The sequence below is a fragment of the Calypte anna genome, chromosome 7, assembly GCF_003957555.1.
Source record: "Calypte anna isolate BGI_N300 chromosome 7, bCalAnn1_v1.p, whole genome shotgun sequence".
In the NCBI taxonomy this organism is placed as follows: Eukaryota; Metazoa; Chordata; class Aves; order Apodiformes; family Trochilidae; genus Calypte; species Calypte anna.
Window position 1 is genome coordinate 34,521,113 of NC_044253.1, and position 24,266 is coordinate 34,545,378.

Below are 24,266 nucleotides of genomic sequence, written 5' to 3' on the forward strand. Positions count from 1 at the left end.
CTGTACAGAAAAAAACAAAGCATGACTCACACACAACAAAATTCAGTTAAGCACACACTATGAAACAGCATTTCTAAGCCAGAAAGCAGCAGTAAGCAAATCAACCAAGCCCATCTATCCAGAAGGAACAGCCACAGCAGCACAGCCAGCTGGGCTCTGACAGCAGCCTCAAGAGTCAAGAGACAAGGAACAATTTTTCACCAAAGCGCTCACAGCACCACATGAGGAACTTGCACTCAGATGTGGTCATTTCCAACAATGATCTCCATGCACTGTATGTTCAGAATCAGTCAAGGTAACCATGATTTGGGTTTTTAAGACACAAAATGTAACTTCTGTGAGGGATGCACACTGCAGAAAAGCTCTCTTCTAGTTTTATACATACAAAAACCATTTTAGTGTATGCACTCTTCCAGTCTATCACAAATCCTTCTGCTATTTTTCTGCTTTTCTCATATTGAAATATTAAGAAATGACAAAGTGGAAAAATAACCTCCTGGAAGAAAAATGTGTGCATGTACACATATTTTTAAAGAAGCAAATCAGAGGTACCAGTGTGTTATTCTTGGTGTCATAGCCTTCATCTATCACACACAGCACTGTCTGCTCTCTTAAAATAACTAAAGAATTGTCAGTCAGTGCTGGGTGTCACCTGCTATAATGTTCCCTGCCTGCAACCCAGAACCAGGTAAAGCAAATTGCCTCTCTAAGTGGATTGCTTGGCCACTTCCACAGTATTGTAATTGTAACCAGAGCTCCAGGACACCACTGGTATCAATCAAATGTCTGACAACTGGGTTATTAAACAGAAACTTCTGCTTCTAGAGGTCAAAATACATTTAATTATATCAACAGAGAAAAACAAGTGAAGCACTTGGAGATCCCAAGATTGTAAGAAAAATTGGTGGGATTATATTAAAAAACAAACAAACCAACCAACCAAACCAAACCAAAGAGGCATTGTATTTTTAAAGGTTTTCCTTTCCTATTAATTCTTCTTTCCCCACAAGAAAAATCTTTAAAACCTGCCTCTCTTCTTTACCTCTATTTCCTATCAATCAATTTCCATTTTCTTTTTAATTACATTTTAGTATATGCACTCTTCCAGTCTATCATAAATTCTATTTTGTACTTTTCTCAGACTGAGATATTAAGAAATAACAAAGTGGAAAAATAAAGTTCAGTTCATCCAGTTGCATGCAATTCTTCACACATTGTGCTTGGTTCAGCATCAAACATTGCAAAAAAAGAAACAAAATTCAGTTCAATAATTCCACGTATGTGGAAGAGACAGGGAGATTACTTCCCAAATTTACAAATTTTCCATACTTTCTTCCCAAAGTACACAAGAAACAAGACTTCCCTGACACCAGCAATGTTTGGGCTGCATACAGAAGACATTTTATTTATCCCAATTAGAGACTTATCTTATTTTTAACTGCGGTATACAGTGGTTTTTATGGCAGTGAAATAACTGCAAAGCAAGTGTCAGTTACAAGTCAAAGGCAAAGTTTTCATAGGAGGGATGAGAAAATGTCCTTCATCTGCAGAGCCATCCACTGTACCTGGGGCAGCAGTGGCATTTGTTGGAACATATTGAAAATTTACATGTGGCAGATGGACAAACTCATCCATGTTTAAGGATGCATGAGAACTGACTTACATGAGCTAGGAGCAGCTTGAGAGATGAGAACAGCCTGAGAAAAACATTCATTCCTTTGCAAAAGTCCATTTTCTTAAGCCCTGACTGTTACCACTCTGGAGAACCACACACATCATTACAGTTTCTGAAAGTCAACCACAAATGTAACACCTGGATAACTTCTCTGATCCTACTCACAAATTCAAGTGTCTTACAGTCATGATTTAAGCAGTGACATAACTTGAAGCAACTTACATCAATTTGCAGTGCACACATTAAACTCACAGGCACACAAGCTCCCACTGTGGAGAGCTCACAAAAATTCAGGGCTTGTAAGCTTTTAAAATATTTTCTAAATTCAATGAAATAGGTTGTAAAGTAGCCCTGGTGTCAGGCAGTATTCTGCTCAGCAGCATCCCACAGTAAGCTGGGAGGTTAACTAAGGAGATTTGTAAAGAGAGAAAGAGGACTCTCACATTCCAGAAGGGAAAAAGGTGATTGCCATGAAACCCAAACAATGAGGAGTGATGGAAGGAGAAAAAAGCCACCACTTTAATTCTTTGAGTCTGAAATTGCAGCCTGAAGGTGGGATGAAAACCTTACACAGTGCTTCCCTGCCTACAAACAGCATTGCTTATCTGACATTTGGTTAACAGCTCCCAATGTCTGTCATTAATAACAGAACTAACAATACTCAAGCAGGTACTTCCTATCACAGACTGAAAATAATTATTATTATTATAAAGAATTATCTTCCCACCATCAATTCCTGCTAAACACCAGTGAAACAGCACTTGTATCCAGACTATGCTGTCAAGACAATACCCCAAGTCATCTCTGGACACCTTCCCTGCCAGGAAGGTTTGGCTCTTCTGGCCATGAAGGGGATCAAAGGCAAAGATTTCACAAAGTATCAGCTCAAGCTGGCAAGGAATATTGCCTTGTGAAGGCAACCTGAAATGTGGAAATGGAATCAAAAGGAAGGGGGAAATACAGGCATGTGAAAAAGCAGCAGGTACTGACTTTAGCAAAGTATTTTAGCTGAAAAATGAAACATGTGCCAAAGCTGCTTATTTGTACCACAGTGTTTTCTTCAGTACTTGACTGGAAGCTTAGATAATTATTTCCTCTTAATCTTTAAGTGGTACAAGTTCAGGATTAATTCTATCTAAATATATTCCTCGATTACTAACCATGGAAAGACCAGAACTGAGAAAAAGGTCCACGTCATACACAAAGGACATATAGGAAAAATCCCCTTGTCCAACCTTCTTTACTAGAGGAGAGTGAAAAGAACCATCAAACCCTTTCCAATGAGCAGTCAAACATTCAATAGTTTAAAAAAAAATAAATCTCTGAATCAAAGTCTGGGAATTCCATCACAGGAATAACCAAAACAAACAAACAAAAAAAAAATCCCACCCAACTGGAGTTCACAGGCTGCTCTGTTTATCTTACTTGTAAGTGATTCATTTCTTGTTTGTGCTGGGAGCTCTTATGTGGCTCTAGGGTCTCTCTGGCAGCCTCTTCCCACAGCAGTTTCTGTCCACAGACTCCAGAGCCTGGCCCTGAGCACAACAGCTCAGCACCCAGACAAGCTCTGGGCTGTGAGCAGCTGACTGAGGCTGCTGCTGGGCAAGGGACCATTAACACATTGCTCTGAGGGCCTGGCCTGGTGTCACTGCCATGCCACAGCACCCACCAGAGCAGCAAGGCCACCACTCCAGGCTCATCAGGGAGAGCTCTGTTACACTTTGTCACTGGGCAAGAAGAAAACATCCAGCACAACTGCCTCCAAATTTTGCCTCCATTCACAGGAGCATTTATGTTGGAAAAGACCCTGAAGATGAAGTCCAACCTAATACTGCCATGTCCACCACTGAGCTGTATCCCTCAGCACCATATTTTAAACTCCCTCAGGCATGGTGACCCCATCAGTTCTCTGGACAGCCTGTACCAGTGCTTGACAACCTTTCCAGTAAAGAAATTTCTCCTGATACCAAATCTAAACCTCCCCTGGCACAACTTGAGGCCATTTCCTCTCATCCTACTGCTTGTTACTTGGGAGAAGAGACCAACACCCACCTGGCTCCAACCTCCTTTCAGGGAACTGTAGAACTGTGGTTTCCCCCCTCAGCCACCTCACAGTATCCAACAGCCAAGAAGAAAAAAATCAGCTATTTGGCAGCTCAGGTTTTCTCCCATCTACTCTCAGTACTTGCAGAGCTTTCAAGCTCCCTCCCAGCAGGGCAAGAGGAGCCCTTCCCAGTCAGATTCACCATGTAGTTACTCAGCCAGATCAGAAGTCACTGATTTTGACCAAGACAGAGAGAAGAACTCAAAAGCTCTTGAAATCTCTAACAGCTATTTGGAGACATAGATTTGATCTACTAAATAAATAAAGAAAAGAGATAAAGCTGACATGAAGCATCCTTTTCTATATAGAGAGAAAGAAGATCAAAGCTCTTCATCTTTCTGCCCAGATGTTCCTTTCTCGTTATTCCTTCTGGAGTATTTCCAAGAATTTCTACTCACCAAGTTTCCTGCAATTCACAAAACACAGGAATTTCTCTCAGAAGGTATTTCACTGACTGATTATTAGGATTTTTCTCCATTTGCCAAAATGTCATTGGATTTGAGTTAAACTAGCACGTTTGGATGCTTCCTATTCAGCCACCCAGACAAAGATTAATGGAAAAGCTGTCACAAAATTTAAGAGCCAAGGAAAAAAAAAATCTGCTATTTGGCATCTCAGGTTTTCTCCTCTGTCCACCAAGTAGAGGGTAATAAGGCCTCTTTAATTACATGAGCATGGCCATACTCTAAGTCATCAAGATGAAGTAGCATACAAATTAATCAATGTGTGTGATGTAATGGATATTTAATATTTTCCCAGTGGATCACAAAGTTCAGTATTTCAAAAATACAGCAACCATAACACTTCATCACTGCACAGTTCTGAGCATCAGCATCAGCCAGAACACTGGTGGCATCCTTCAGCTAAAATACAACCCACTTAAACCATCTCCACAGGAGTGCCAGATTAAATTATCTGCCCTGTGCCAGGCAAGTGGCTGTGCCAGGTAGCTGCCTCCTCAGTGCTTCCTCCACAGAGCCATTCAGAGCACCAAAATCACTCCATCTCTTGATCTCTGGAAGAATTCAGAGTAAGCAGAGGTCAGAATTTTGTCTAGATGCCCTTTTCCTTTGCTGCCCTGCTCCGAGCTGTGCCCAAACCACAAGTAAAGCAGCAACAAATGTGAACTGTGCTGAGAACATCCTGCCTACAGTCTGCTAACTCATGCTCTCAACTCACTGCTGGGAAATGACAGCCAGCACCAGCAGTTCCTTCTGGAAACTGGGTTCAGACTGTGTTTGAGGTAAAGCTGAAAATGACCATGTGGTATTTTCACAAGGACGTTGCCATAAAGGAGAGGAAGGGAATACAGGAAAAAGAGAGAAAGTGCCCATGCATACCATACCCTACTCTTCTTTGGACTCAAATCTGGTGACTCAGCTCAGATGCTAAACATCAGCTCAGATTACAAAACCACCATATAATTTAAACCAGCTGAAAATCTTCCCTAAAGGAAGAAGCAGATAGTTCAGCATAATATACATCTTCTTGAAACAGTCTGTGCAGCACATTATTTGGCCAGAGAAGAGCTCAGTTAATGCAGGGTGTAACAGAACACCTATTTTAGACCTTTTCAATGCATTTTTTTACAGTTCATTTGTAAAGTCAGTCCTATACAGTGCTGTACCTCTCTGGAAAGAATCGTATTATCACATTACCTTAGCTGCTTGGGTAAGGCTTTCATCTCCCACCCCACCAACTGCAATTCCTTTACATCAGGCAGCAATTCCATACACAGAGGTACAGCTTGGCATGCCTGGAGTTATACCACCTTCAGAGTGTTTACTCTGCCTTGTCAGTGGGGAAAAATATCCCCTGTAGACTACCGACCCCACAGCCAGGAGGGAGCAAGCAAGCCCTAAAACATTTCAAGCTAACTCAGCCAGGTGAATGAAAGTGTTTAACGTGGAGAGCCTGGATAACCTGCCTGAATTTGCACTGAAGAGACGATGGAGAGCTCATACAATCCTTTCTGCTGTGGCTGCAGGATCTGGCTGGCCTGTAGATCTATCTTCCTATTGCTCTGCAGATACACAGAAGGATGTTTTGTACCCTAAAACCCACCTGTCTCCCACTGGAAAGGTGGAATATAAGAGCTGCCCAGAAATTTAAGTGAAATGTACCAGATACACTCAGCCTCTAGACTATTCATATGAAGAAACAACTCTTGACTGAAAATTCTGGTGTGATTTCATAGCCAAGAGTGATGATCTTCCATAGGACCCCTCAACCTCCTCCTGGAGGGACAACCAAGGAGAACTCCAACCAAGTTCATTAATTTCAGCAATACCTGTGTAACACCACCCCTCACAGAGCTGAGCTCCCAGGCAAGGCAGAGGCTGGGGTTACAGACACATGAAGCCATTAAACCCAGAGCATCCCAAAACCATGGCCTTGGATAAGTCACAATAGGATAGTACTCAAGAAAAAACTGTAAATTCAGAATCCCCACTGCCAGAGGTTTGATCTTCAGTGCTCCTGACACTGATGCATCTGCTGCTAGCTGCTGTCAATTGCTTGTCCTGAAGAATTTCCCTTGAAGTACTGATGCAGTTGCCCTCAATTTAGCCTCTGGATGTCAGGTCACACAATCCATCCAAGATCCAGCCCCTTTTCCAATGTCTACAGCAGAAAGCAGCTCATCTCTGTGAGAAGCTATTTTGTCACAGGATAAGAAAATGTGAATTTAACAATTCTGTGAATAAACAACACTATATACTCACCCTGACAGATGTGAAAACCTGCACAAACAGATTTATGACAAGAAAAAGGGGCAGCCCATTTAAATCTTTTGACCCTCCTGTCCTTAGGACTTCCAGCACAGCAGCAGCACCAGCTCAGAGTTCCCCAGTTAGATGTCTTCTCCCAAGGGCTTTTACAACAAGGAACAGTAAAGACCAAAATACAGAACTTTTACAGAAAAGCACAATTTAGCATTTCTCTGTCCAGGAACATAAATAAATGTGTAACCAGATGAAAGAAAAAAATGCCAAAAAAAAATGTGCCAAAAAAAAATGGATAAAGAGCAAAGAAAATGTGTGTTCCTTTGAAAAAAGAAAGGAAAACTGCCAGGCCAACAAAGCCACAATTCAAAAATCTCTTTATATAATAATGCACTTGACAGAGGAAGGAGTACAGTTATTTACTATTCACTATTAGCTCCACAGTTTCATTTCAAGTCTCTGCAACCTGCACCAGTGCAGACACTACTCAGTGAGTGTCACACATAAAAATGAGAGCTGTATTTTAGCAATACTCAACAGAGCCTGATTTAAGTCTCTATTTAGCAGTTATTAAAAGCTATTATATATGCCATTCAATAAGCAATTACATAAATACATCTTTATTCAATTTTAAAATGGAAATCTATTTTATATAGCTGGAAATCCCTGGAATATACAATGAATATGAATGAACTTCATTGTTCCACCCAAGTCCAAATCCAATACAATTCCCATTATCAAGCCTGGACAAGCTCACTTTTCTACCAGGTCAGATTGATTTTGCTCACTGAAATGGTATCACACACCCCCCAGGATAGGTTCATCTCTCACACTGAGAGATCCCCACATTATCAGGAAACACAGGAATGCTCAGTCCCTCTCAAAGCAGCTCCCCACTTCAGCTCACCACATTATTTATTCATTTTTGTCACAAAGGGGATATCATCAACTCCCAAAAATGTCATTTCTTTGGGTAAAACATACATTTGCAGACTTCTCATTCAAGAATTCCACATGTGAAATATGCTAGCAGATTGAAAGTAGAATGAAAAAAACCAAGAGTGCCCACCAGTCTGTAAGGAGAGGTAATTTCCCTGATTCCCCATTTTTAAGAAGTCCTGGCCTAACAGAAGTTATGGTAGAGAGGAGGTGAAAGATGTTTGAAAAAGACTCAGTTGGTCTCTCTAAAGAACAAAGTCAAAAACAAAACCAACCCAAAGGATTGTGTACCTAACTCTTATAAATAAACTATAGATATAATCAGACTAGGTCAGGAAAACAGGAAGCAATTCCTTTTAAAAACTGACATTTTGCTGGAGTAAATTTAACTGTCCAGCATACATTGATTTCCACCCTCCTGTCTCTTTAACCTTTCTGGTACTTCAATCAGGAACACTTTCCCAGTGAGAACTTCCCCCCAAGACAGACTTCATTTCCCCAAAGATGTGGGGAGACTCTGGCTGAAATAAAACATCAGATCATTTCTGTCTGCCTACCACTGAACTGAGCTTTTTGCCTGATAATAAACTCAGCAATCAGCTACCAACAAAGTCCCTGCGTCTAGCAGGGGGAGCAGCAGAACTGAGTCAGGTCAGCTCAAAGCAAATGCTCTGTGCTTGCTGCCTGTGCAAGGTACATCCTGAAGGAGGAGGTGCCACTACCAAAAACGTTTCAATACTATTGGAATTTGCATAACAATATTCCTAGAGCCACTTGCAATTTCTTTTAATCAGCTTTTCTTTAAGTCCCTGTCTTCCTAATCCTTCAAAACACCTAAGAACTTACAGCTAGAGGTAAATAGAAGGTAAAAATTATGCCCTATGCTCTTTTCTTTTTTTTTTTTGGGCAGAACATTACCAAACAACCCACCACACTGCTAAAATGCAGTGCTGAGGATGTTTGTTACATTAACTCACAAATATTGTAAAGAATTAAAAAACTATAAATGTCATCTTTGCAGAAACCCCAGTGATGGGAAGCCCTATGAAAACTTACCCAGCTCTACACTCTGTTAAAATGCTTCCTTATAATCTGCAGAAAAGAGCCCAGAATAAGAAAAAACAAAACCAAACAGCTATTTGTTTGCATTCTGGTTGTGCTGTCTGTCTGTATTATACACAGGTGCTGATCTTGAGTTTCACTAAGCCCAAGTTGCTGCACAGCAAGGTGTTGATGATGCTGCCCCTCTGTGCTTACAGGAAACATCACTTTCAATCCTCAACACACTTTGGCTTTTAAACAAACCAGCTCTGACAGATGTCTTGGATAAACCAGAAAACAACAACACGCCAGCATTTCCAAGTCTTGGAAAAGTCTCATTTGCCTTAAAGAAATACAAATTGCTATTTTACATCCTGCTTCAGTTTTTCCCCAGAAATACATTTTAGCTCAGAATCTTTTGCTTGAACACTGCAACAGAATCCTTTTACACCAACTGCTTTACTATTTTTTGTTTTGAAAACACTACTTAAATAATTTTTAGCAAACATGTTAGCTGGATAACTAAAAAAACCACTGTATTTCATCATTTAAGTATAAAGAAGTTGGATTGGGATCTAGTTACTCTCCTCTGGACAGATGCTCTTCTAGCAACTGTGAGATTCAGATGAATTAATTTATATCAAAAGGTTACAAACAGAGGATGCCTGCATTTTTTTATGGTGTAGGAAGACCATAAGTGGGAGACATTGAGATGCTGCTCACCATACCCAGTCCCTGTCTGCTGAACACCAGAGAGCTGCAGTGCAAGGGCTGAAGCTGTCAGGAGTGCAAAAAATACAGTCTGCTCTAGGGAGCAGGCTCAGAGCACAGAGACACACTGGAGATTTCTAAGTCAGAACAAGAAGAGAAAAGGGAAATGGGAGAGAAAAAGCTTTCCATGTTTAACAATTTTCTGATTTACAGCTTGCAATACATAATCACACTTAAGAGGAAAACCAGCTAAGAGCACTAAGGGACTCCACTGTACCCATGACACTCCTGCAGTAACCCCCCCCACACCACTGTCACCTGCAAGGGGAACTCAAAACACTTTGTTTGGGTCTGGTGTGCATCCTCTGAGAAAACTGAGTGGGAACACAGGGCACCAGGGACTCAGAGACAGCAAAACCATCACCACCCAATGCTTCCCTGCCTTGGGAGTACACATTACAGTTCATTATTTAGCTGGGCGATCACACACTCTAATTCTTTTTCTTGCAGGATTATTGCTGCAATTGCAGCCTTTCTGGTTTTCTGCAGTAAATGAAGCAGAAATCCTTCAGAATCTAAATGAACAATTAACAAAAAGTCAAGTAATACAAAGTGGGCTATATAAGGATGAGGCCTATTATGAATTAATACTTTTACTATTAAATATGTATGAGGTTTTAATAAGTCGAGCTAAAAATAGAGACATGGATCACAGGATTTCTCCAGGCTCTACAATTTCCATTCATCTTCACCCTGCAAAGAACCAGGGCACTGCTGAAAGGTCTCTAATTGTGCATTTTTACACTGTTCTCATTGGCCTTAATTCATCATTGCACAAAACAAAACAACAAAAAGAAACAACCTGGGATCTGGGCAAAAAGAAGTCTGAAGATCTCCACCCTCTGCCAAAAGGTTTGAAGGAATCTGCAGCAAACTCTGGGGGTGTCCCTGCCCATGCAGGGGGGTTGGAACTAAATGAGCTTTAAGGTCCCTTCCAACCCAAAACATTTTATGATTCTATGATTATTTTTTTTTAATACACATATTCTCCTCATTGCTTCATCATTCCACCACAAAGAGAAATCTAGACTTGAGCCAAACGCAACAAATTCAAATTTGGTGATTTATTTCTAACATCAAGTCATGTTACAGATCTAAATGAAAAAAAAAATAATAAAGACTGGGTTAATTCTGGCTGAGGGTGAGTTCATTCTGGAGCCCAGGACAATTCTATATAAATCCACCCCAGGGCGTAGGTGCTACAGCACCAGGAAAAGGAAGAAGATTGAAATCAGTGTTTATAAATACAGCCAAGAAACCCTAGCACACACACCACCAAAAATATAAACAGAAGTTAAGACAATCTCATCTGGAGGCCTAAATTTCCTAGACTTATTTATGTTGGGGGGATGGGGGGGGGTGTTATTATTTTTTTTAAGACATTTTGTTTAGTGTACTCATGTTCCTAAAACATCCTTGATGTATTTAAATCAAAGCACTGCATATCGAGGTGGCAGTTGCCAAAGCTGTGTGACAAAGGAAACAAAAACAAAAGAAATCATAACATGCTGCATCCTACTATCAGCTCAAACTACTCAAAAATCTCTGTTTTTTTAAATAACTTGGTTTGGTTTTGAAATTGCTCTATTTCTCACTGTATTAAAAAAAAAAAAAGTAATTTAGTCCTCATTAGATGTACTCCTAATTTTAAACAGCCTGGAAGAGCAAATTTCAGGTTTTTATGGATAAATACAGAGTTCTAAATCACAGTTTATCAAAACAAGAATATTTATATCACCTATATCGTTATTTTAAATTTTTTTTCTGGTGCACAGTACAGAAGGTGTGCTAACTTGACAGTGATTTACAGTTTACTGTCACTCTGCTAAGATAATTTGGAATTTGAGCCTTCCACAGACACAACTACAACACCAGAATAAAACTTACATGATTTACTGGAACCTCACAATATTGTGACCCAAGCACATTGTTCCCTCCCCCTCAAGACTTGTTTGTTTTTCCTATGACACATTATAGTTCCAATGATCAAACACACAGATTTTTTTCAGCTGTTTCAAAAACAATCAGTCGTATCACAGCTGTAGAAAGACAAAGAACCAGGAAAAAAAAAATCCAACATTGACATCTTCTGTTATTTTGGTATTCTTACTATTCACAGGTGCTTTTTGGGCTTCAAACAAACATCCCTCCCCTGATCATTGAGGATCCAGGATTTGGGTTCAGTATTAACACAATAAACACCTAGTTCTGTTTTTTATCCTCATGCAGAATGTGTTGTCTCTCAATAGCTGATTTCTGCATAGCAGCAGGACAGGACAGCATGTAACAGAAGCATTCACCACTTTGATATACACATAGGGAAAGTTTTAAGAATTGATGTGGCACTCCCAGTTTCCCTGGTCTGGCTCCCACCAGTCTCTGAGAAGAGCTGAACAAAATAATAGTTGTATTGCTCAGCCTCTGTGAAAAATATCCCACTATTTTCTATCTTCTCACATCATAAAAATGAACATGAGGAGGTACAGCCAAATCTATTTGTGAAAATAAGGTCCCATTTTACAGATCTCAGAGGCAGAACCTGGCCCCAGAGGATGACAGATTCAGCTAAGAGGTTTCCACTATGTGCTAATAAATATTATTTATTCATTTATTTGAAAGCATGAATGGGGAATGTGGAGAAAGAGTAGCCCCCTCCCCATCAAAATAAGTAAATATTTTTTTTAAAAAAGCTGGTAGCCAGATGCCCAGCTCACACTTGGACTGTGTGGTGGGAAAGGGAGCAGCCATTATCATTCAGTGTAGCCTGTGCAAAGCTCCTGCCTCTTGCTATTAAATAGTATGAAATCCATCCTTTGGTTTAACCTAGAAAAAAACAAAAGTACTGAAATAGCTATATGTATACAACTTGATAAAACCCAACGAAATAAAAGGAAAAGGGGGCAGGAAAGGATGGGGGAAACCTTACTGTAGTTGGTTGGGTTTTTTCTGTGACTGGAAATGTCCCTGCATTTTCCCTGCATTTGGAAGTTCACTTCCCAGGGTGACCTTCCCAAAAAGTAAGATGCAATGCAGCTTTCTGGTTAGATAATGCCACTGCCTGTGTGTCAGGGCTCCACTCCTGCCAAACTGACACAGACAACCTCTGTGGTAGATTATTACTAAGCAGAACTAAAGAGAAATCACTAGAAACAAATACCTGCATACTGACCGGACTTCAGAGTTGGCCTAAATGACAATATCATTATTTTAAAACAGAGGAATGAAGCCTCCTATCAACACTACTAGTTAGCTGGAGGTTTTCTACCTAGTTTGAGACTGCTTTGATTTTATTTTTTGTTCTCTAATAAACAATATTACTTTATGATTATAGTCAAATTACTAATTATTACCACTAAATATTTTTTCCCTATGATTTAATTGCAGTAGCTCAGTAATAAGCAGCAGGTTTAGGGAAGCCCCCCTCTATCAGGTCCCTGAGCAGCAAGTTTCCTAAAGTTCTGTTTCCTAAACAGCAGCAGCAGCCCAAATCAAGAGGAAGATGTTGTCATACTTCCCTAACAACCCTCCCCATACTGTAATGTACACACAAACCCCAGATTAAAATACAAACAAATCCTACAGCTGCCAACATCAAACTCTTGGGAAGGATCCTGGAACAGCAAAAAAACCCAAAAACAAAAACACAAACCAAAAAAAACCCCACCACCATAACCAAACCAAACCAATAAAACAAACCCCAAACCAGTTACTAGACAAAGCAAGGAAACACTAGAAAAATACTTTTTAAAATAATGGTGGAAGAACACAGAAGCTGAAGATGAATCCAAGTGTTAGAACAGTAGGTCACTCAGTTGTGCTCAGCAGAAGAAATTTGCTGGAAATTCAGAGGTTTTCATTAGTACTGGCTGTAGGAAACAAAGCAGACTATTTTTGAAGTCACCAACACAAATTTAATTACTTTAAATCCATCTCTTCTGGGTCAGAGAACAGAGAGGAGCAGGTACATCACTAGTACTGCCACCCCATCAGATGGGATGTCTTGTCTGGAAATAAAACAGAGCTCCAGTTATGAAACACACCTTCTCAAACACACTTATAAAACAAAATACTGCTTTATAATAGCATTCAACCTAAGAGAGAGATAAAAGAAGCATTTTTTTAGAAAATAAGCACCAAAAGGGCTGGGTTAACAAAACCAATGTGAGCTGCAGTGGACTGGCTGCATAAATTTGGACCTGTGCATCTTCATTAATGCCTTACCTTAGAGCTATACTTCCTGAAGCAAACAGTAGTAAAAAAGGAGCTGGGAGCCTAGGAGTTAATATATGCAAACTAATCCTTCCCATGCAAGGGGAAAACCCTAGGAAAACATTCCAACCTTCAAACCAAACTGTCAAATATTTCCTTTGCAAGGAATAAGGACAGAGATTTGGCACAAGTGAGGACTAGCAGTTTCACAACCAAAGAAGGGCATAACCCCAAAAGGCAAATGGGAAAGTTTTGCTTTCTTTGCTCTGAATTTCAGTGATGTAACCAAGCTCTCAGGTCCTGAACTACATCCAGGGGCAGCCCGAGGCTGTTTTGGATGCCAGCACAGGTCAGGAGGAGATGTGCTCAGTCAGGAATTGTCCTCACCACCTTCCCACATGGACTGGAGGGGAAGCTGGTGCTCACCTCCTGGTGTTCAGCTCTGAGCAGCAGGTGCACAGAAGCACAGATTACACCAAAGCAAAAGCAGAAGTTGTTAAAATGTGTTGATAGCACACTGAGCCATTGGACAGACCATTTTTGCAGAAGGAGAGGCACAGTAATTACAAGATCAGGAAACACTGCCAGGGATCCATCAGGGAACTTTCTAGTGGGTCATAAAATCAAATTGTTCCCATTACAAATCATCTCTCCTGCCTTTCAGAGCTAACCAGAACCTGCAAGTTTTTTTTATTTCACTCTTCAGGAAAGGCTCCTGGGTTTCAGGCTCTACCACCACACTCAGAAAAGCTCAAAAAGACTCATAAATTGAGTTGTGCATATCACATTTAACCCCTAGCCAGCCATGAACACACTAAATAAATGTATGGTGGGGTTTTTTTACTGTTTCTCTCCTTCCTCCCTTCCTTTTTTCTTTAACCAGCCAAGACTACTGGAAATTCTTCTTAAGACATCAGGGCAGTACCTTCTGCTACCTAGAGGCTACTGAAACAATTTAATTAAGAATGAATGATATAATAGCCTCTAAAGTCCCTGGAGACTACAGCATGATGTAGAGGGTGTCAAAAAGTGGTTTGGTTGGGTTTTTTTAAAAGCATTGCAATTGCCAGTTAGTCAACACAATTTTATAACATGCCACTATAGAAAATAGTGAATTTTCTATAGAAATAGAAGCAGAGAGGATACTGGAAATATGAGAGCTATTTTACATCTAGCATTAATCCCAAGTAGGAATAATAGATTATTTTGTTTTCTCTAAGAAAATTTAAATTCTTATGAAGCAGGTTAAGATCTACACCAGGGAGCAGGAAAGGAAGCAAAATAGAAGTGAACTTGGTGAGAGGCAATCTGAATGAAATTTTTGAATTAAGGAGAGCCCAAGGATTAAATCTCTGGTCTTAATGTCATACTCTTAAATAAATATGAAACCTCGAGAAATCAGTGTTATTTTAAAGAACATTTTCATAGGTTTCTGGCTCTTCCTCCTCCACTTGCTTTAAGATTCCTTATCAGAATGTGTCCACATCATCTTAACCATCCCTGAAACACCTTTCAGAGTACCACACACCAAGGAAAGGGTTTCAAACTCCCAAACATATTAGCAACTGCATTGCTCTATAAAGCTCTCCTCACTTCTCCTCCACAGCATCCCTAGCAGCTACTCTGACTGGTACCCAAGAGATGTTTGTACTGTACTGGCATTAACCATGTGAAAATTTAAAATCACTTTCAAAATATTTATGCAAAAAGACCAAAAAGTATTGTCAGAGTTCAGATTGTTGATCTCATTGCCAATTACTTATGTTCAGTACACACCATTAGGTTCTAAGATTTCAAAAGTGAAGTGACAGAAAACCTATTCACAACTCCCACTGCCAGGAGCAGTTACCCAGAGCCATGTTTTATTTAAAATAAAAGCTGCCACCCCCCAATAAGCAGGGGATTTTATTAGCAATCTGTTTGTTAATCCACACAGTTTTTAATGTAGTCAACAACTGAACTGATGAAACTAAAATGAAACACATAAGTAGATGTGTGGAGAGGCAGAGTGCTCCTAATGATTTACTAAATCCAGTACATTTACCAAAGTAGATTTCTAAATTAAAAATTAACAAGCTATTAATAGAATGAGACAGCTTGTGACTCATTGTCTAGCCCAGGAAACAAGTCAGTGAAGGATAAAATAAAACAAAATCAGTAGACACCAAGAATGACATTTTAAAGCTTTATGCCCAAGCAATTTATTTTAGTTCTTCAGCACAAGGGGACAAAATCAACTGAGAGAAGTGAAATGCCAATCAGGAAAACGTGCCCAACATTCAGTAAAAAGATAAGTTATATCTTAAAAACCAAAGGAAAGAGGGGAAGCTCTCTTGCCCACAATAAACAACGAGATCTCTTGCAAGAGCTTCTCTCAGTTAAAACATTTTTGCTGCCACTTTTTGTGTTTTCCTAAATTTCTTATCCTTGGAAAACTTGGCATATTTCAATCTAGTTCCACAGCCACAAACCAAAAAGAGTGGCAGAAGAAAATGTGCATGCTCTGATTGTCATGATGTACTCTGAAAAAACTACATCATTTTCTCCTAAAAAATTTTCATCTATGCCTTGCAGGATGTAGAAGGACAACATTTGGAAAGCATTTGAATAGGGAAAGTGAAGTTTATTTTGGCAACAACTCTTCTAGATTACAACAATGCCAAAGTTCTCTTTAAATTAAATCCTTCAGCTGCACTGCTCCCAGACACTATGGTACTTTTGATAAAGCCCAATTTCTTTATTAGGAGAAATTCATTCTTTTCAGAGCACTTTTTTATCCACCACCAACTTTTCTACTCCAGCACTTCTTGTGAGAAAAGCTTAAACCAAAGCAAGGAGCTGATGTTCCAGCCTCTGTTGGGCAAGCAGCTGATTCCAGCCCAATCCTAACATTATTTTGCCCAAACTTTTAGGCTCACATTGCATTTATGAGTTTAGACTACAGAACTACAGCCACTGAACACACTCATCATACGGTGTACTTCTGTCTTGCCCTTTATTTCCTGCTTTTCCTAAACAGTAAACCCTTTTTTTACACACTTTTTAAGAGTGGTATTTTTCTATGCCTCTGCCAAAAGATATTGCAGTGATCAGGTGCAAATTCCTAAAGTCCTTTGATGCCCTAAGTTTGAGGTTAATCACACAACCCTTCTACCTCCCACCTCACTGAAAGAAGTCAAAGGAAGAGTTGGTTTTTCTGTATAGGTCTCTGTATATATATATGATCTTTTCCCATATAAATAAGCGTGTCACCTTATTTCTCCCAAAGGACTATGATAAAATTATTCATGATGGTTCTGATAGACCAGTTCAGTGCCAGCAAAGTTGGCAAAAAAAAAAAAAAGGAAAACCAGTCCAAATTGCCTCATTCAGAAAGCCTGCCAACCTCCCCACAGTGAGGGGCTGACATTCTCTGTTATCATCTCAAAATATTTATCAGTTTTTCCCCAACAATAACTCCATTGATTTTTTTTTTTTAAGCTGTAGTGAATATTTGTAAAGCACTTTATGGATTCAAAGCCCAGTGACTCTTTCATTCTGAGCAGATCCTGACTTTTTGAAGAACAGAGGTGAGGAAGGTGCTTAGTAAGATGGAAGCCAAAAAAAAAATAAGCTTTAAGTGGAGTACTGGCACTCTCTGCCTCACACCCAGCCTCTCTTTGCTCTGCTTCTCTTTTTGGCAGATTGTTTTCCATTGGATGGAGAACCTTCCTCAGCACTGCTTTCTCCAGGCAGTGGCACCAGCTTTCAGCCAGCTCCCTCGAGGAGGGCTAGAGCATCCTTCTGCTCTTTTAATCCCCTCCATCAAACCCAACCAGATGCACCACCACCTGCCTGCCACTTTTCTAAGAAAGGGACACAAAGACCCCCAAGGGACAGTGATGCTGCCTCAGCTGATCATTGCTTTCAGATAAATTAATCCTCTGTTTCACAGCTAAACCATATTGGAGGCTTACAATCAAACCAAGAGGGCTGCAAGTACATGTGCTGAAGAGCAAATTAAAATAACATTTGGCTGCCAAGGTGCAACAGTTTTAAGCAGCAGAACAGTTTTTTAATGAAGCTTCACCATCTTTATGCTAGAAATTTCTCTGTCTGTAGCTTTTCTGCATGTTACAGCCTGTCTCTGCTACCTTTGCCTACTACTGCCACTCAGAGTTGGTGAATCACACCTCTCCCAAAGTGGGGTTCTCCAAGTGCAGGCTGCTAACATAATCCCATTTGCCTGACTAACATAAAACAATAAAAAAAAGCAAAACTGGCACCTCTAAATGCAATTGTTAAAAAACTTTGTGCAACCTTCACGGCTTTTAAATCACTTCAGGGATGGTGACTCCACCACTTCCCCAGTGCCTGAAGAAATTTTTTCTAATATCCAACCTAAACCTCCCCTGGCACAACTTGAAGCCACTGATTCTCATCCTACCACTTATTTCTTGGGAGAAGAGACCCACACCCTGGGCTGGATGTTCTTAAAGGTCTTTTCCATCTGAAATGATTCCATTGTACCATACCCTGAAATATTACCACTAATGCACAGGGCTCTTAATTCCTGAGATTTCACCTTTATGAAAAAGCCAATGTATTTATTTTGGAGTAGTATGAAAAAACAGAATCTAGTGCTTGAATTTTAACTACACATAAAACTTCCCACCATATCTCATCACCATTGCTGGGAAAATAAAAACTTTGCAGCTTCACTCCATGCCTACACTGCAACTGCAAAGCAAGATTGTGGTTAAATGTATACAGACAGTTCCAATTACTTTTACTGCTGGTTTTTATTAGTGGGGAAACAATGTCCCAGCAATCTGCTTCCTTTCAGAATTAAACCCACAACACTTAGACGTGATGCTTTTATCCTCCCAAAATCTCCAGTGGCAATTCATACTTAGTGTTCCCTCAGAGACATGGGAAAGTGGGGAAAGATATACCCAAAAAGAGCTTCTTCCAGTATAGAGGGAACTAAGTACCTTTCCCTATTTTAAAGACCTTTATCAAACTGAGATTCCCAGTTAGCACTCCTGAGTGAAGCAGAACATGTATCTGTCTTCTCATCTGAAAGACTGTCTAAATGCCACCAGCTCCTTCTACTTTTTTTCTCACTTATAAATAACTATTGTGTTCTGGCTCTCTGTAGGAAAAAAAACCTTTCACATGGTTTCACAAGTACCAAGTCTACAGGAAAGAAAAACAAACAAACAAACCAACCACCCAAAAACTGAGAAACTTGCCTTCCAATTAATGCATGGAAAAACACACTCGGACTGGGATAAAACCACTCTGTCCAGCTCCCTGCTCCAGGGAGAAGCAAACAGCAGGACTGGAGCATTGAAAACTCCAAGTTTTTCAACTACACTGATACTTCATCAAAACAGAAACAGCTTCAGGTTGTGTTGTTCCAAGATCCTGCAGGAATGTTTCTTCATTGCCTACTGGAGCCAGCTAGTATGGTAACACCCTCATTAGTGATTTGCTGGTAAAGGTTTGAGAATAAGGATTAGGGTACCTTATTTACTGCATCCTGTGGTGTTTGCACCTGCAGGTACCACTCACAGAGATCAGGTGCCTGAAAATCTGTCTTCAAAGAGTAAAATCAATTATGAATTTTTTTTATATCATTTTACAATGAAGAGCAAAATGTTGATCAGGCTGCCAAATCTAGACTAAAACACTATTTCTGAAAGTCTAAACCACTATTTCTACTGTTTATGCTCACAGTAGCCAGTCCAATCATTCAATCTGGTAAAGGATGGATGCTGTCTGCAATCAGAAGGAATTTCACACAGGAATCTACCTCAGGTCATTCTAACATAATAACAAGTACACTATGATATTTGTTTCTACAACAGGTTGGTAGAATAAATAAGATAAGAGGAAGTTACACAAAGCATTTTTAAAAAAAATAACCCAAACTTCCAGCACAAGTACAGCATTAACTCAGAAGCAGAGAAGCAAAACAACCAGAGAATAAAAGCCAGAAGCTGCTTTCACAAAGCTGCAGATTTCAAGAGGCTTCAGATTGGATGTGGCACGGAGAGGAAAACCCAGGTGTGTTTTAAATGCCACAAAAATCACACATTACAACAAATATTTCAAGGCCTTCCCTTCCCATTCCCTTGTGCTGAACCAAGCAGTCAGGCAGCTTCAGGAGGGAATGCTTGACTCCGGCATCCCTTACCCTCTCTTATTTATAATCACACTTCTACAAGGTATTTCCTGAGCACAGAAATAAGAACCTGCATGACCTTAAAAGTTGTTTAATGCATGGGCACCTACTGCAATGAGCAGAAAGCCATCCTTACTCAACACTGCTCTTAAATTATGCAGCTCTTGCTGCTGCGGACAGTAAATCACTCCTAAGTTTAGCATTAGGGAACTGGAAATGACTTCTGAGCTACAGTGTGCTCTGGTACAGCCCAGCCAAAGCCTCAGTGAAACTGTTAGGAAAATTTTCATATGTTTTTCTATTTAAATACTATTCACTGAGTGCACAGTCCAGAGAAGACTCAGCTCCCCACCCCCCATCACCATGGCAACAAGAGCTGACATGCAGCTCAATTCTACTACTCCTCAGCTCTGGATTTTCACATTTCCTGTTGTAAATGGAAAGGGTGGCTGGGCTGAGTAGGCACATCCACACATGCTAACATATTAGATATAATTATAAAAAATGTGTGTGTATACATATACCTGTACTTATACACACACACAAGTATATAAATGGCAATTACCACGGCTGAAGTTACTATTTTTTTTAAACCTCAAATTCAAAAGCTTAACTAAATAAAAAATTATAGTTTGTGTTTGCAAGTAGAGGCCCTTTTACCAGTGAAGCTCATCTACAGAAAGACATGGATACATGCTTACTAATGGATTTATGATGTTAAATTATACAATCCTTATGCAGTAATTATGCCAGGCTAAGTGTTCAAATTCAGACAGACATGGGTACAGACTCCTAGATATTTTATATCAAAAAACCTCAGCAATTCATGGGTGAAGGAAGGAGATCATAAGAGCAATTTGTTAGAGCTGATCCTCCAAAACATTTGTGTTTAGGGAAATCTTTCTTATAACTTTATGTCATTTCTCCCACACAAAGATTGGTTTTTAGGTTCAAAATTACATTTGTGCAGAACAAAGCCTTGTTCCTTTTGAAGAGGGATATCACCCTGAATTACCCAATCAAATTTGGTATATTAGATCTATTTTTTTTCCAGGATTAAAGGGAAAACCATTTTCAGTGAGTGACTAATACATAAATACTTTGGACAGATGCTGCTCCAACTCTTCTGATGTTATTGTTTTAGAAAGTAAAGCACTCCTTATTACTCTTCATTTATGTAGAACACACAGACTTCAACTTCTACCACATGCTAGTTATTATTTATATTACTATTAATATTACTATATATGTTACTATTAATATTATATAAGAAGATGTGGTAACATCTATTTATTTATGAAGCCTGCAACACCATAACATTGCAGAGAAACTCACAGATCAGACATTTACTTGCAGTATCTATTCATTGGTACTTATAACAGACAATGGCAGTGCACAACCCCCCCCACGTGAAAACAGCCAGGTATCATGGACAGATCATCATCATGGAAGAAAAAGAAGACCCTAAAAACTGTAGACAGTCCTTGGGCATGTGTAACTGGAGCAAAATGTGATACAGTACAAAAAGAATCTCTTCCCGTGCAAATCACAAAAATGCATTGGAATGAGAGATATCTGAATAAAATGGATTTAATTCAAAATGTTCAAAGTCAAAGGTGAAACTGCTGACAAGCAAGGAAAACTGCTAAAAATAGCTACAGGCTAATAGCACTGCATTATAGTAATTTCACATAATATGCCTGTAAGGACAAAACATTACACTCACCAAAACCAACATGAAAATCAACACAATAAAATTCATAATTTAAAATCAGTCTTACAATATTGTACAACTGGGATTTAGATAAGCACTGGATATCCACAGTTGCAACATACAACAGTATCATACCCTGAAACCAAATTAAAAGGTGTTGCTTGTGTGGCATTCACAATTACTGAGGAACTCTCCACGGAGAAAACTTTGACTCTTTAAGGCCTGATTTAAGTAGATTAAGCATTTATTATATATAGCAACTTCCCATTCACCTTGAAAATTATTTTTATGTGTAATTTATAAGAACACTTGTTAGCCATATGCTAAGAATATGTAGGCTGGCATAAAGCAAGGTTAGCTTAGCTGATTTTCTGAGGAGCTATGCCAGTTTCTATGATAAGGAAAGGACCTGATGCCCTTACACTTTACCTTTTACTTCTGTGAGAATGATTTCTTTCCTACTGCTTGGGTTTGCCACAGTTTACTGCAGGTCACAGTTCACAACCAGAGCTGCTCAGCATGAAGTTCCCAAAACAACGGGGTCAGATTTTGTTTGAGAAACCATTCCTGCCCTCCACAGGACACCTGCACTCTCAAACCTCACCTGTGAAATCCTAAAGTGTTTAGACTCAAAAAAAAAAAACCCCCAAAACCCCACAGATACACTACACAACTGGATTAAGCTCCTTCAGCACAAGTTAAACTCATCAAGCTTTCACAAGTGCAGTTTTTTACAGCATAATATTTTTTATTTTTCCATGTCTGCAAAGGTAAACTTAGATGTTTATTAAGAAATGTCATGATGGACTTCGCTGCTTGTGCATCCCAAGCTATGAAGCTGTAGCCATGGTAAAAATGTAGGAAAGAATCCAACCCTCAGGTTTTAATTTCTATTCTGACTGCAAATCTATCAAAAAATTTGCTAACCCACATATATTCTGAAAGTGGCACAACCATCACACAACTGTGGGATTGCACACAAGCCTTCAGTCAGCCTAGAGCCAGAAAAAACAGGGAAATCATCCCTTACTTTGAGAGAAGCATCCCTTAGGGTGACAGAAGCATGATGGCTGCAGTCTGGGCAGTGAAAACAAACTTTATAAAACAAATTAAATTAAAAAATAAAAATAAAAACTCAACCATGATCTCTAACAGGTGAAAGTCAAAAGCTTGCACAAATGCGCAGGATGATTTGAAAGCTTGGGAAGAGACAGCACTACAAAAAATTCTCTATCAAGCAAAATAATTATTGACTGTAAACATCCATAAGCATCAAATTTGAGAAGCTTCCTATTTGGATTTCCTCATGGAAGGCTATACTCAATTTAGGTTGGTCTATCCAATTTTGATGGATTTGGGGAAAATAAAAAACCCAAAAAGCATTCTGACATTCCAGGAACAAACAGTGAAGCTCCAAGCAGCTGCCCAGGGGGTAGTCATGTGTTAAGGTACTGAGCAAGGTCCCCAGGCAGGGATCACACTCTGCCTAGAAAGTGTGAGAAACAATTCAATTCCTGCCCTAAGGAATGTAAGCAACAGAGAATTAAAGAGAGGGAAAATAAATACCAAAACGAGTATTGAGTATAAATATCAAAATGAGAAACAGCCAGCAGGTCAACAGCACAGCAAAATCTCCAAACCAGGACTGATTTGCTACAGCCTGTGGTTTAGAAAGCACTGAGCTCTCAAGAAGTTATGGATATTGATCCAAGGTAGGACTTGCCATCTGCAGGTCTGCCAGAGCAGAGCATGATGTATGCCTGCAGAGTGGCTCTATCCTGCCCCCAACTGAGGGAGTTCAGTTAAAAATGCAGATGAAAGGCCAACCCTGCCCTCTTACCACCACAGAAACCCTCCTGCTGTCTTAGTACTTCTGTAGCCTGGAACTGCTAAGCCAGTCCCTAGTGTACAGTGAGCTTATGAAAGACCAAAAACATCTCAGAAAATGTGTTTATTTTTATAAAACCCTTAAAAGTTGTGACTTGCAGAATCCATTCAAGCCCTGGTCCTCTCTCCTGCCTTCTCTTTCTCTAGACTGAGGACCTATCTTAATTTCTTTTATCTTCTCCCCATAACAAAAAATATTACACAGAATTTCCTGAAGTCCTGTCTCCTTATTTAGTGTATCAGCCATGCAGTACTGAATGCCAATTGTGCAGGCTGTTTGCATCAAAGAGGATGTGTGAAAACTGACAAAGAAAGCCACCCTGGAGACAAAAGTGCTAGGCTAGTCATGCATATTGTATAACCCAACCTCTGTTGCCTTTTTGGAATTTTATTTGTGGCAGGCTTGTTTTTCTGCACCTTTAATGGTATTCAGAGCATAATCCAGGTCAGGAGGGACCTGAGGAGATAATTATTGCCTGGGTAGGCAGGGTGAATCTCATTCTTATGAAGGACACAGGCATACACATATAGAAAGATACAACATTTGTGGCAACATCCACATAGAGAAAGAAGATTGGGATTGAGAAGTGGGTACTCAAATTAAAATGTGTAATTGGTAACACTGAAATTTGGATTGGAAGGAAAGTAGAAAAATGGTAGACAAGAGCCAGCCTGCTAGTTTGGGTTCAGAATACAGTATTCTGGACTCCACAAACCACTGTTTAAGTCCTCTCCTCAGGATGGAGGGTACTGTTCTGAGTCAAGCTTTAACTCAGTCTGTGTTGTCCAGACTGAAGCTGTACTTGCAAGACGACCACTATGCATTAGCCTCAACAACTGCTGAAGCAGAAAGCTGAGCAATCAGTCCAGTGCCCCAGAACTGCAAACATCTCCAATATCTAAAAGCAACATCAAGCAAAACCTCCCACAACATGCAGGGGTTAATACAGATTTTCATTCAGTGAAAGGAAGCAAATAGAAAACTGAGAGATCCTGAGAGAAACAATTATCTGGGATCTTGATGACACAGAAGC

At 39.7% G+C, this 24,266-nt stretch overlaps 1 protein-coding gene across 1 annotated transcript in view; it reads right to left on the minus strand.

Moving 5' to 3' along the window:
• HECW2 (HECT, C2 and WW domain containing E3 ubiquitin protein ligase 2) overlaps positions 1-24,266 on the minus strand; it is a 128,744-nt gene that overhangs the window by 85,962 nt on the left and 18,516 nt on the right. The window lies entirely within an intron of this gene.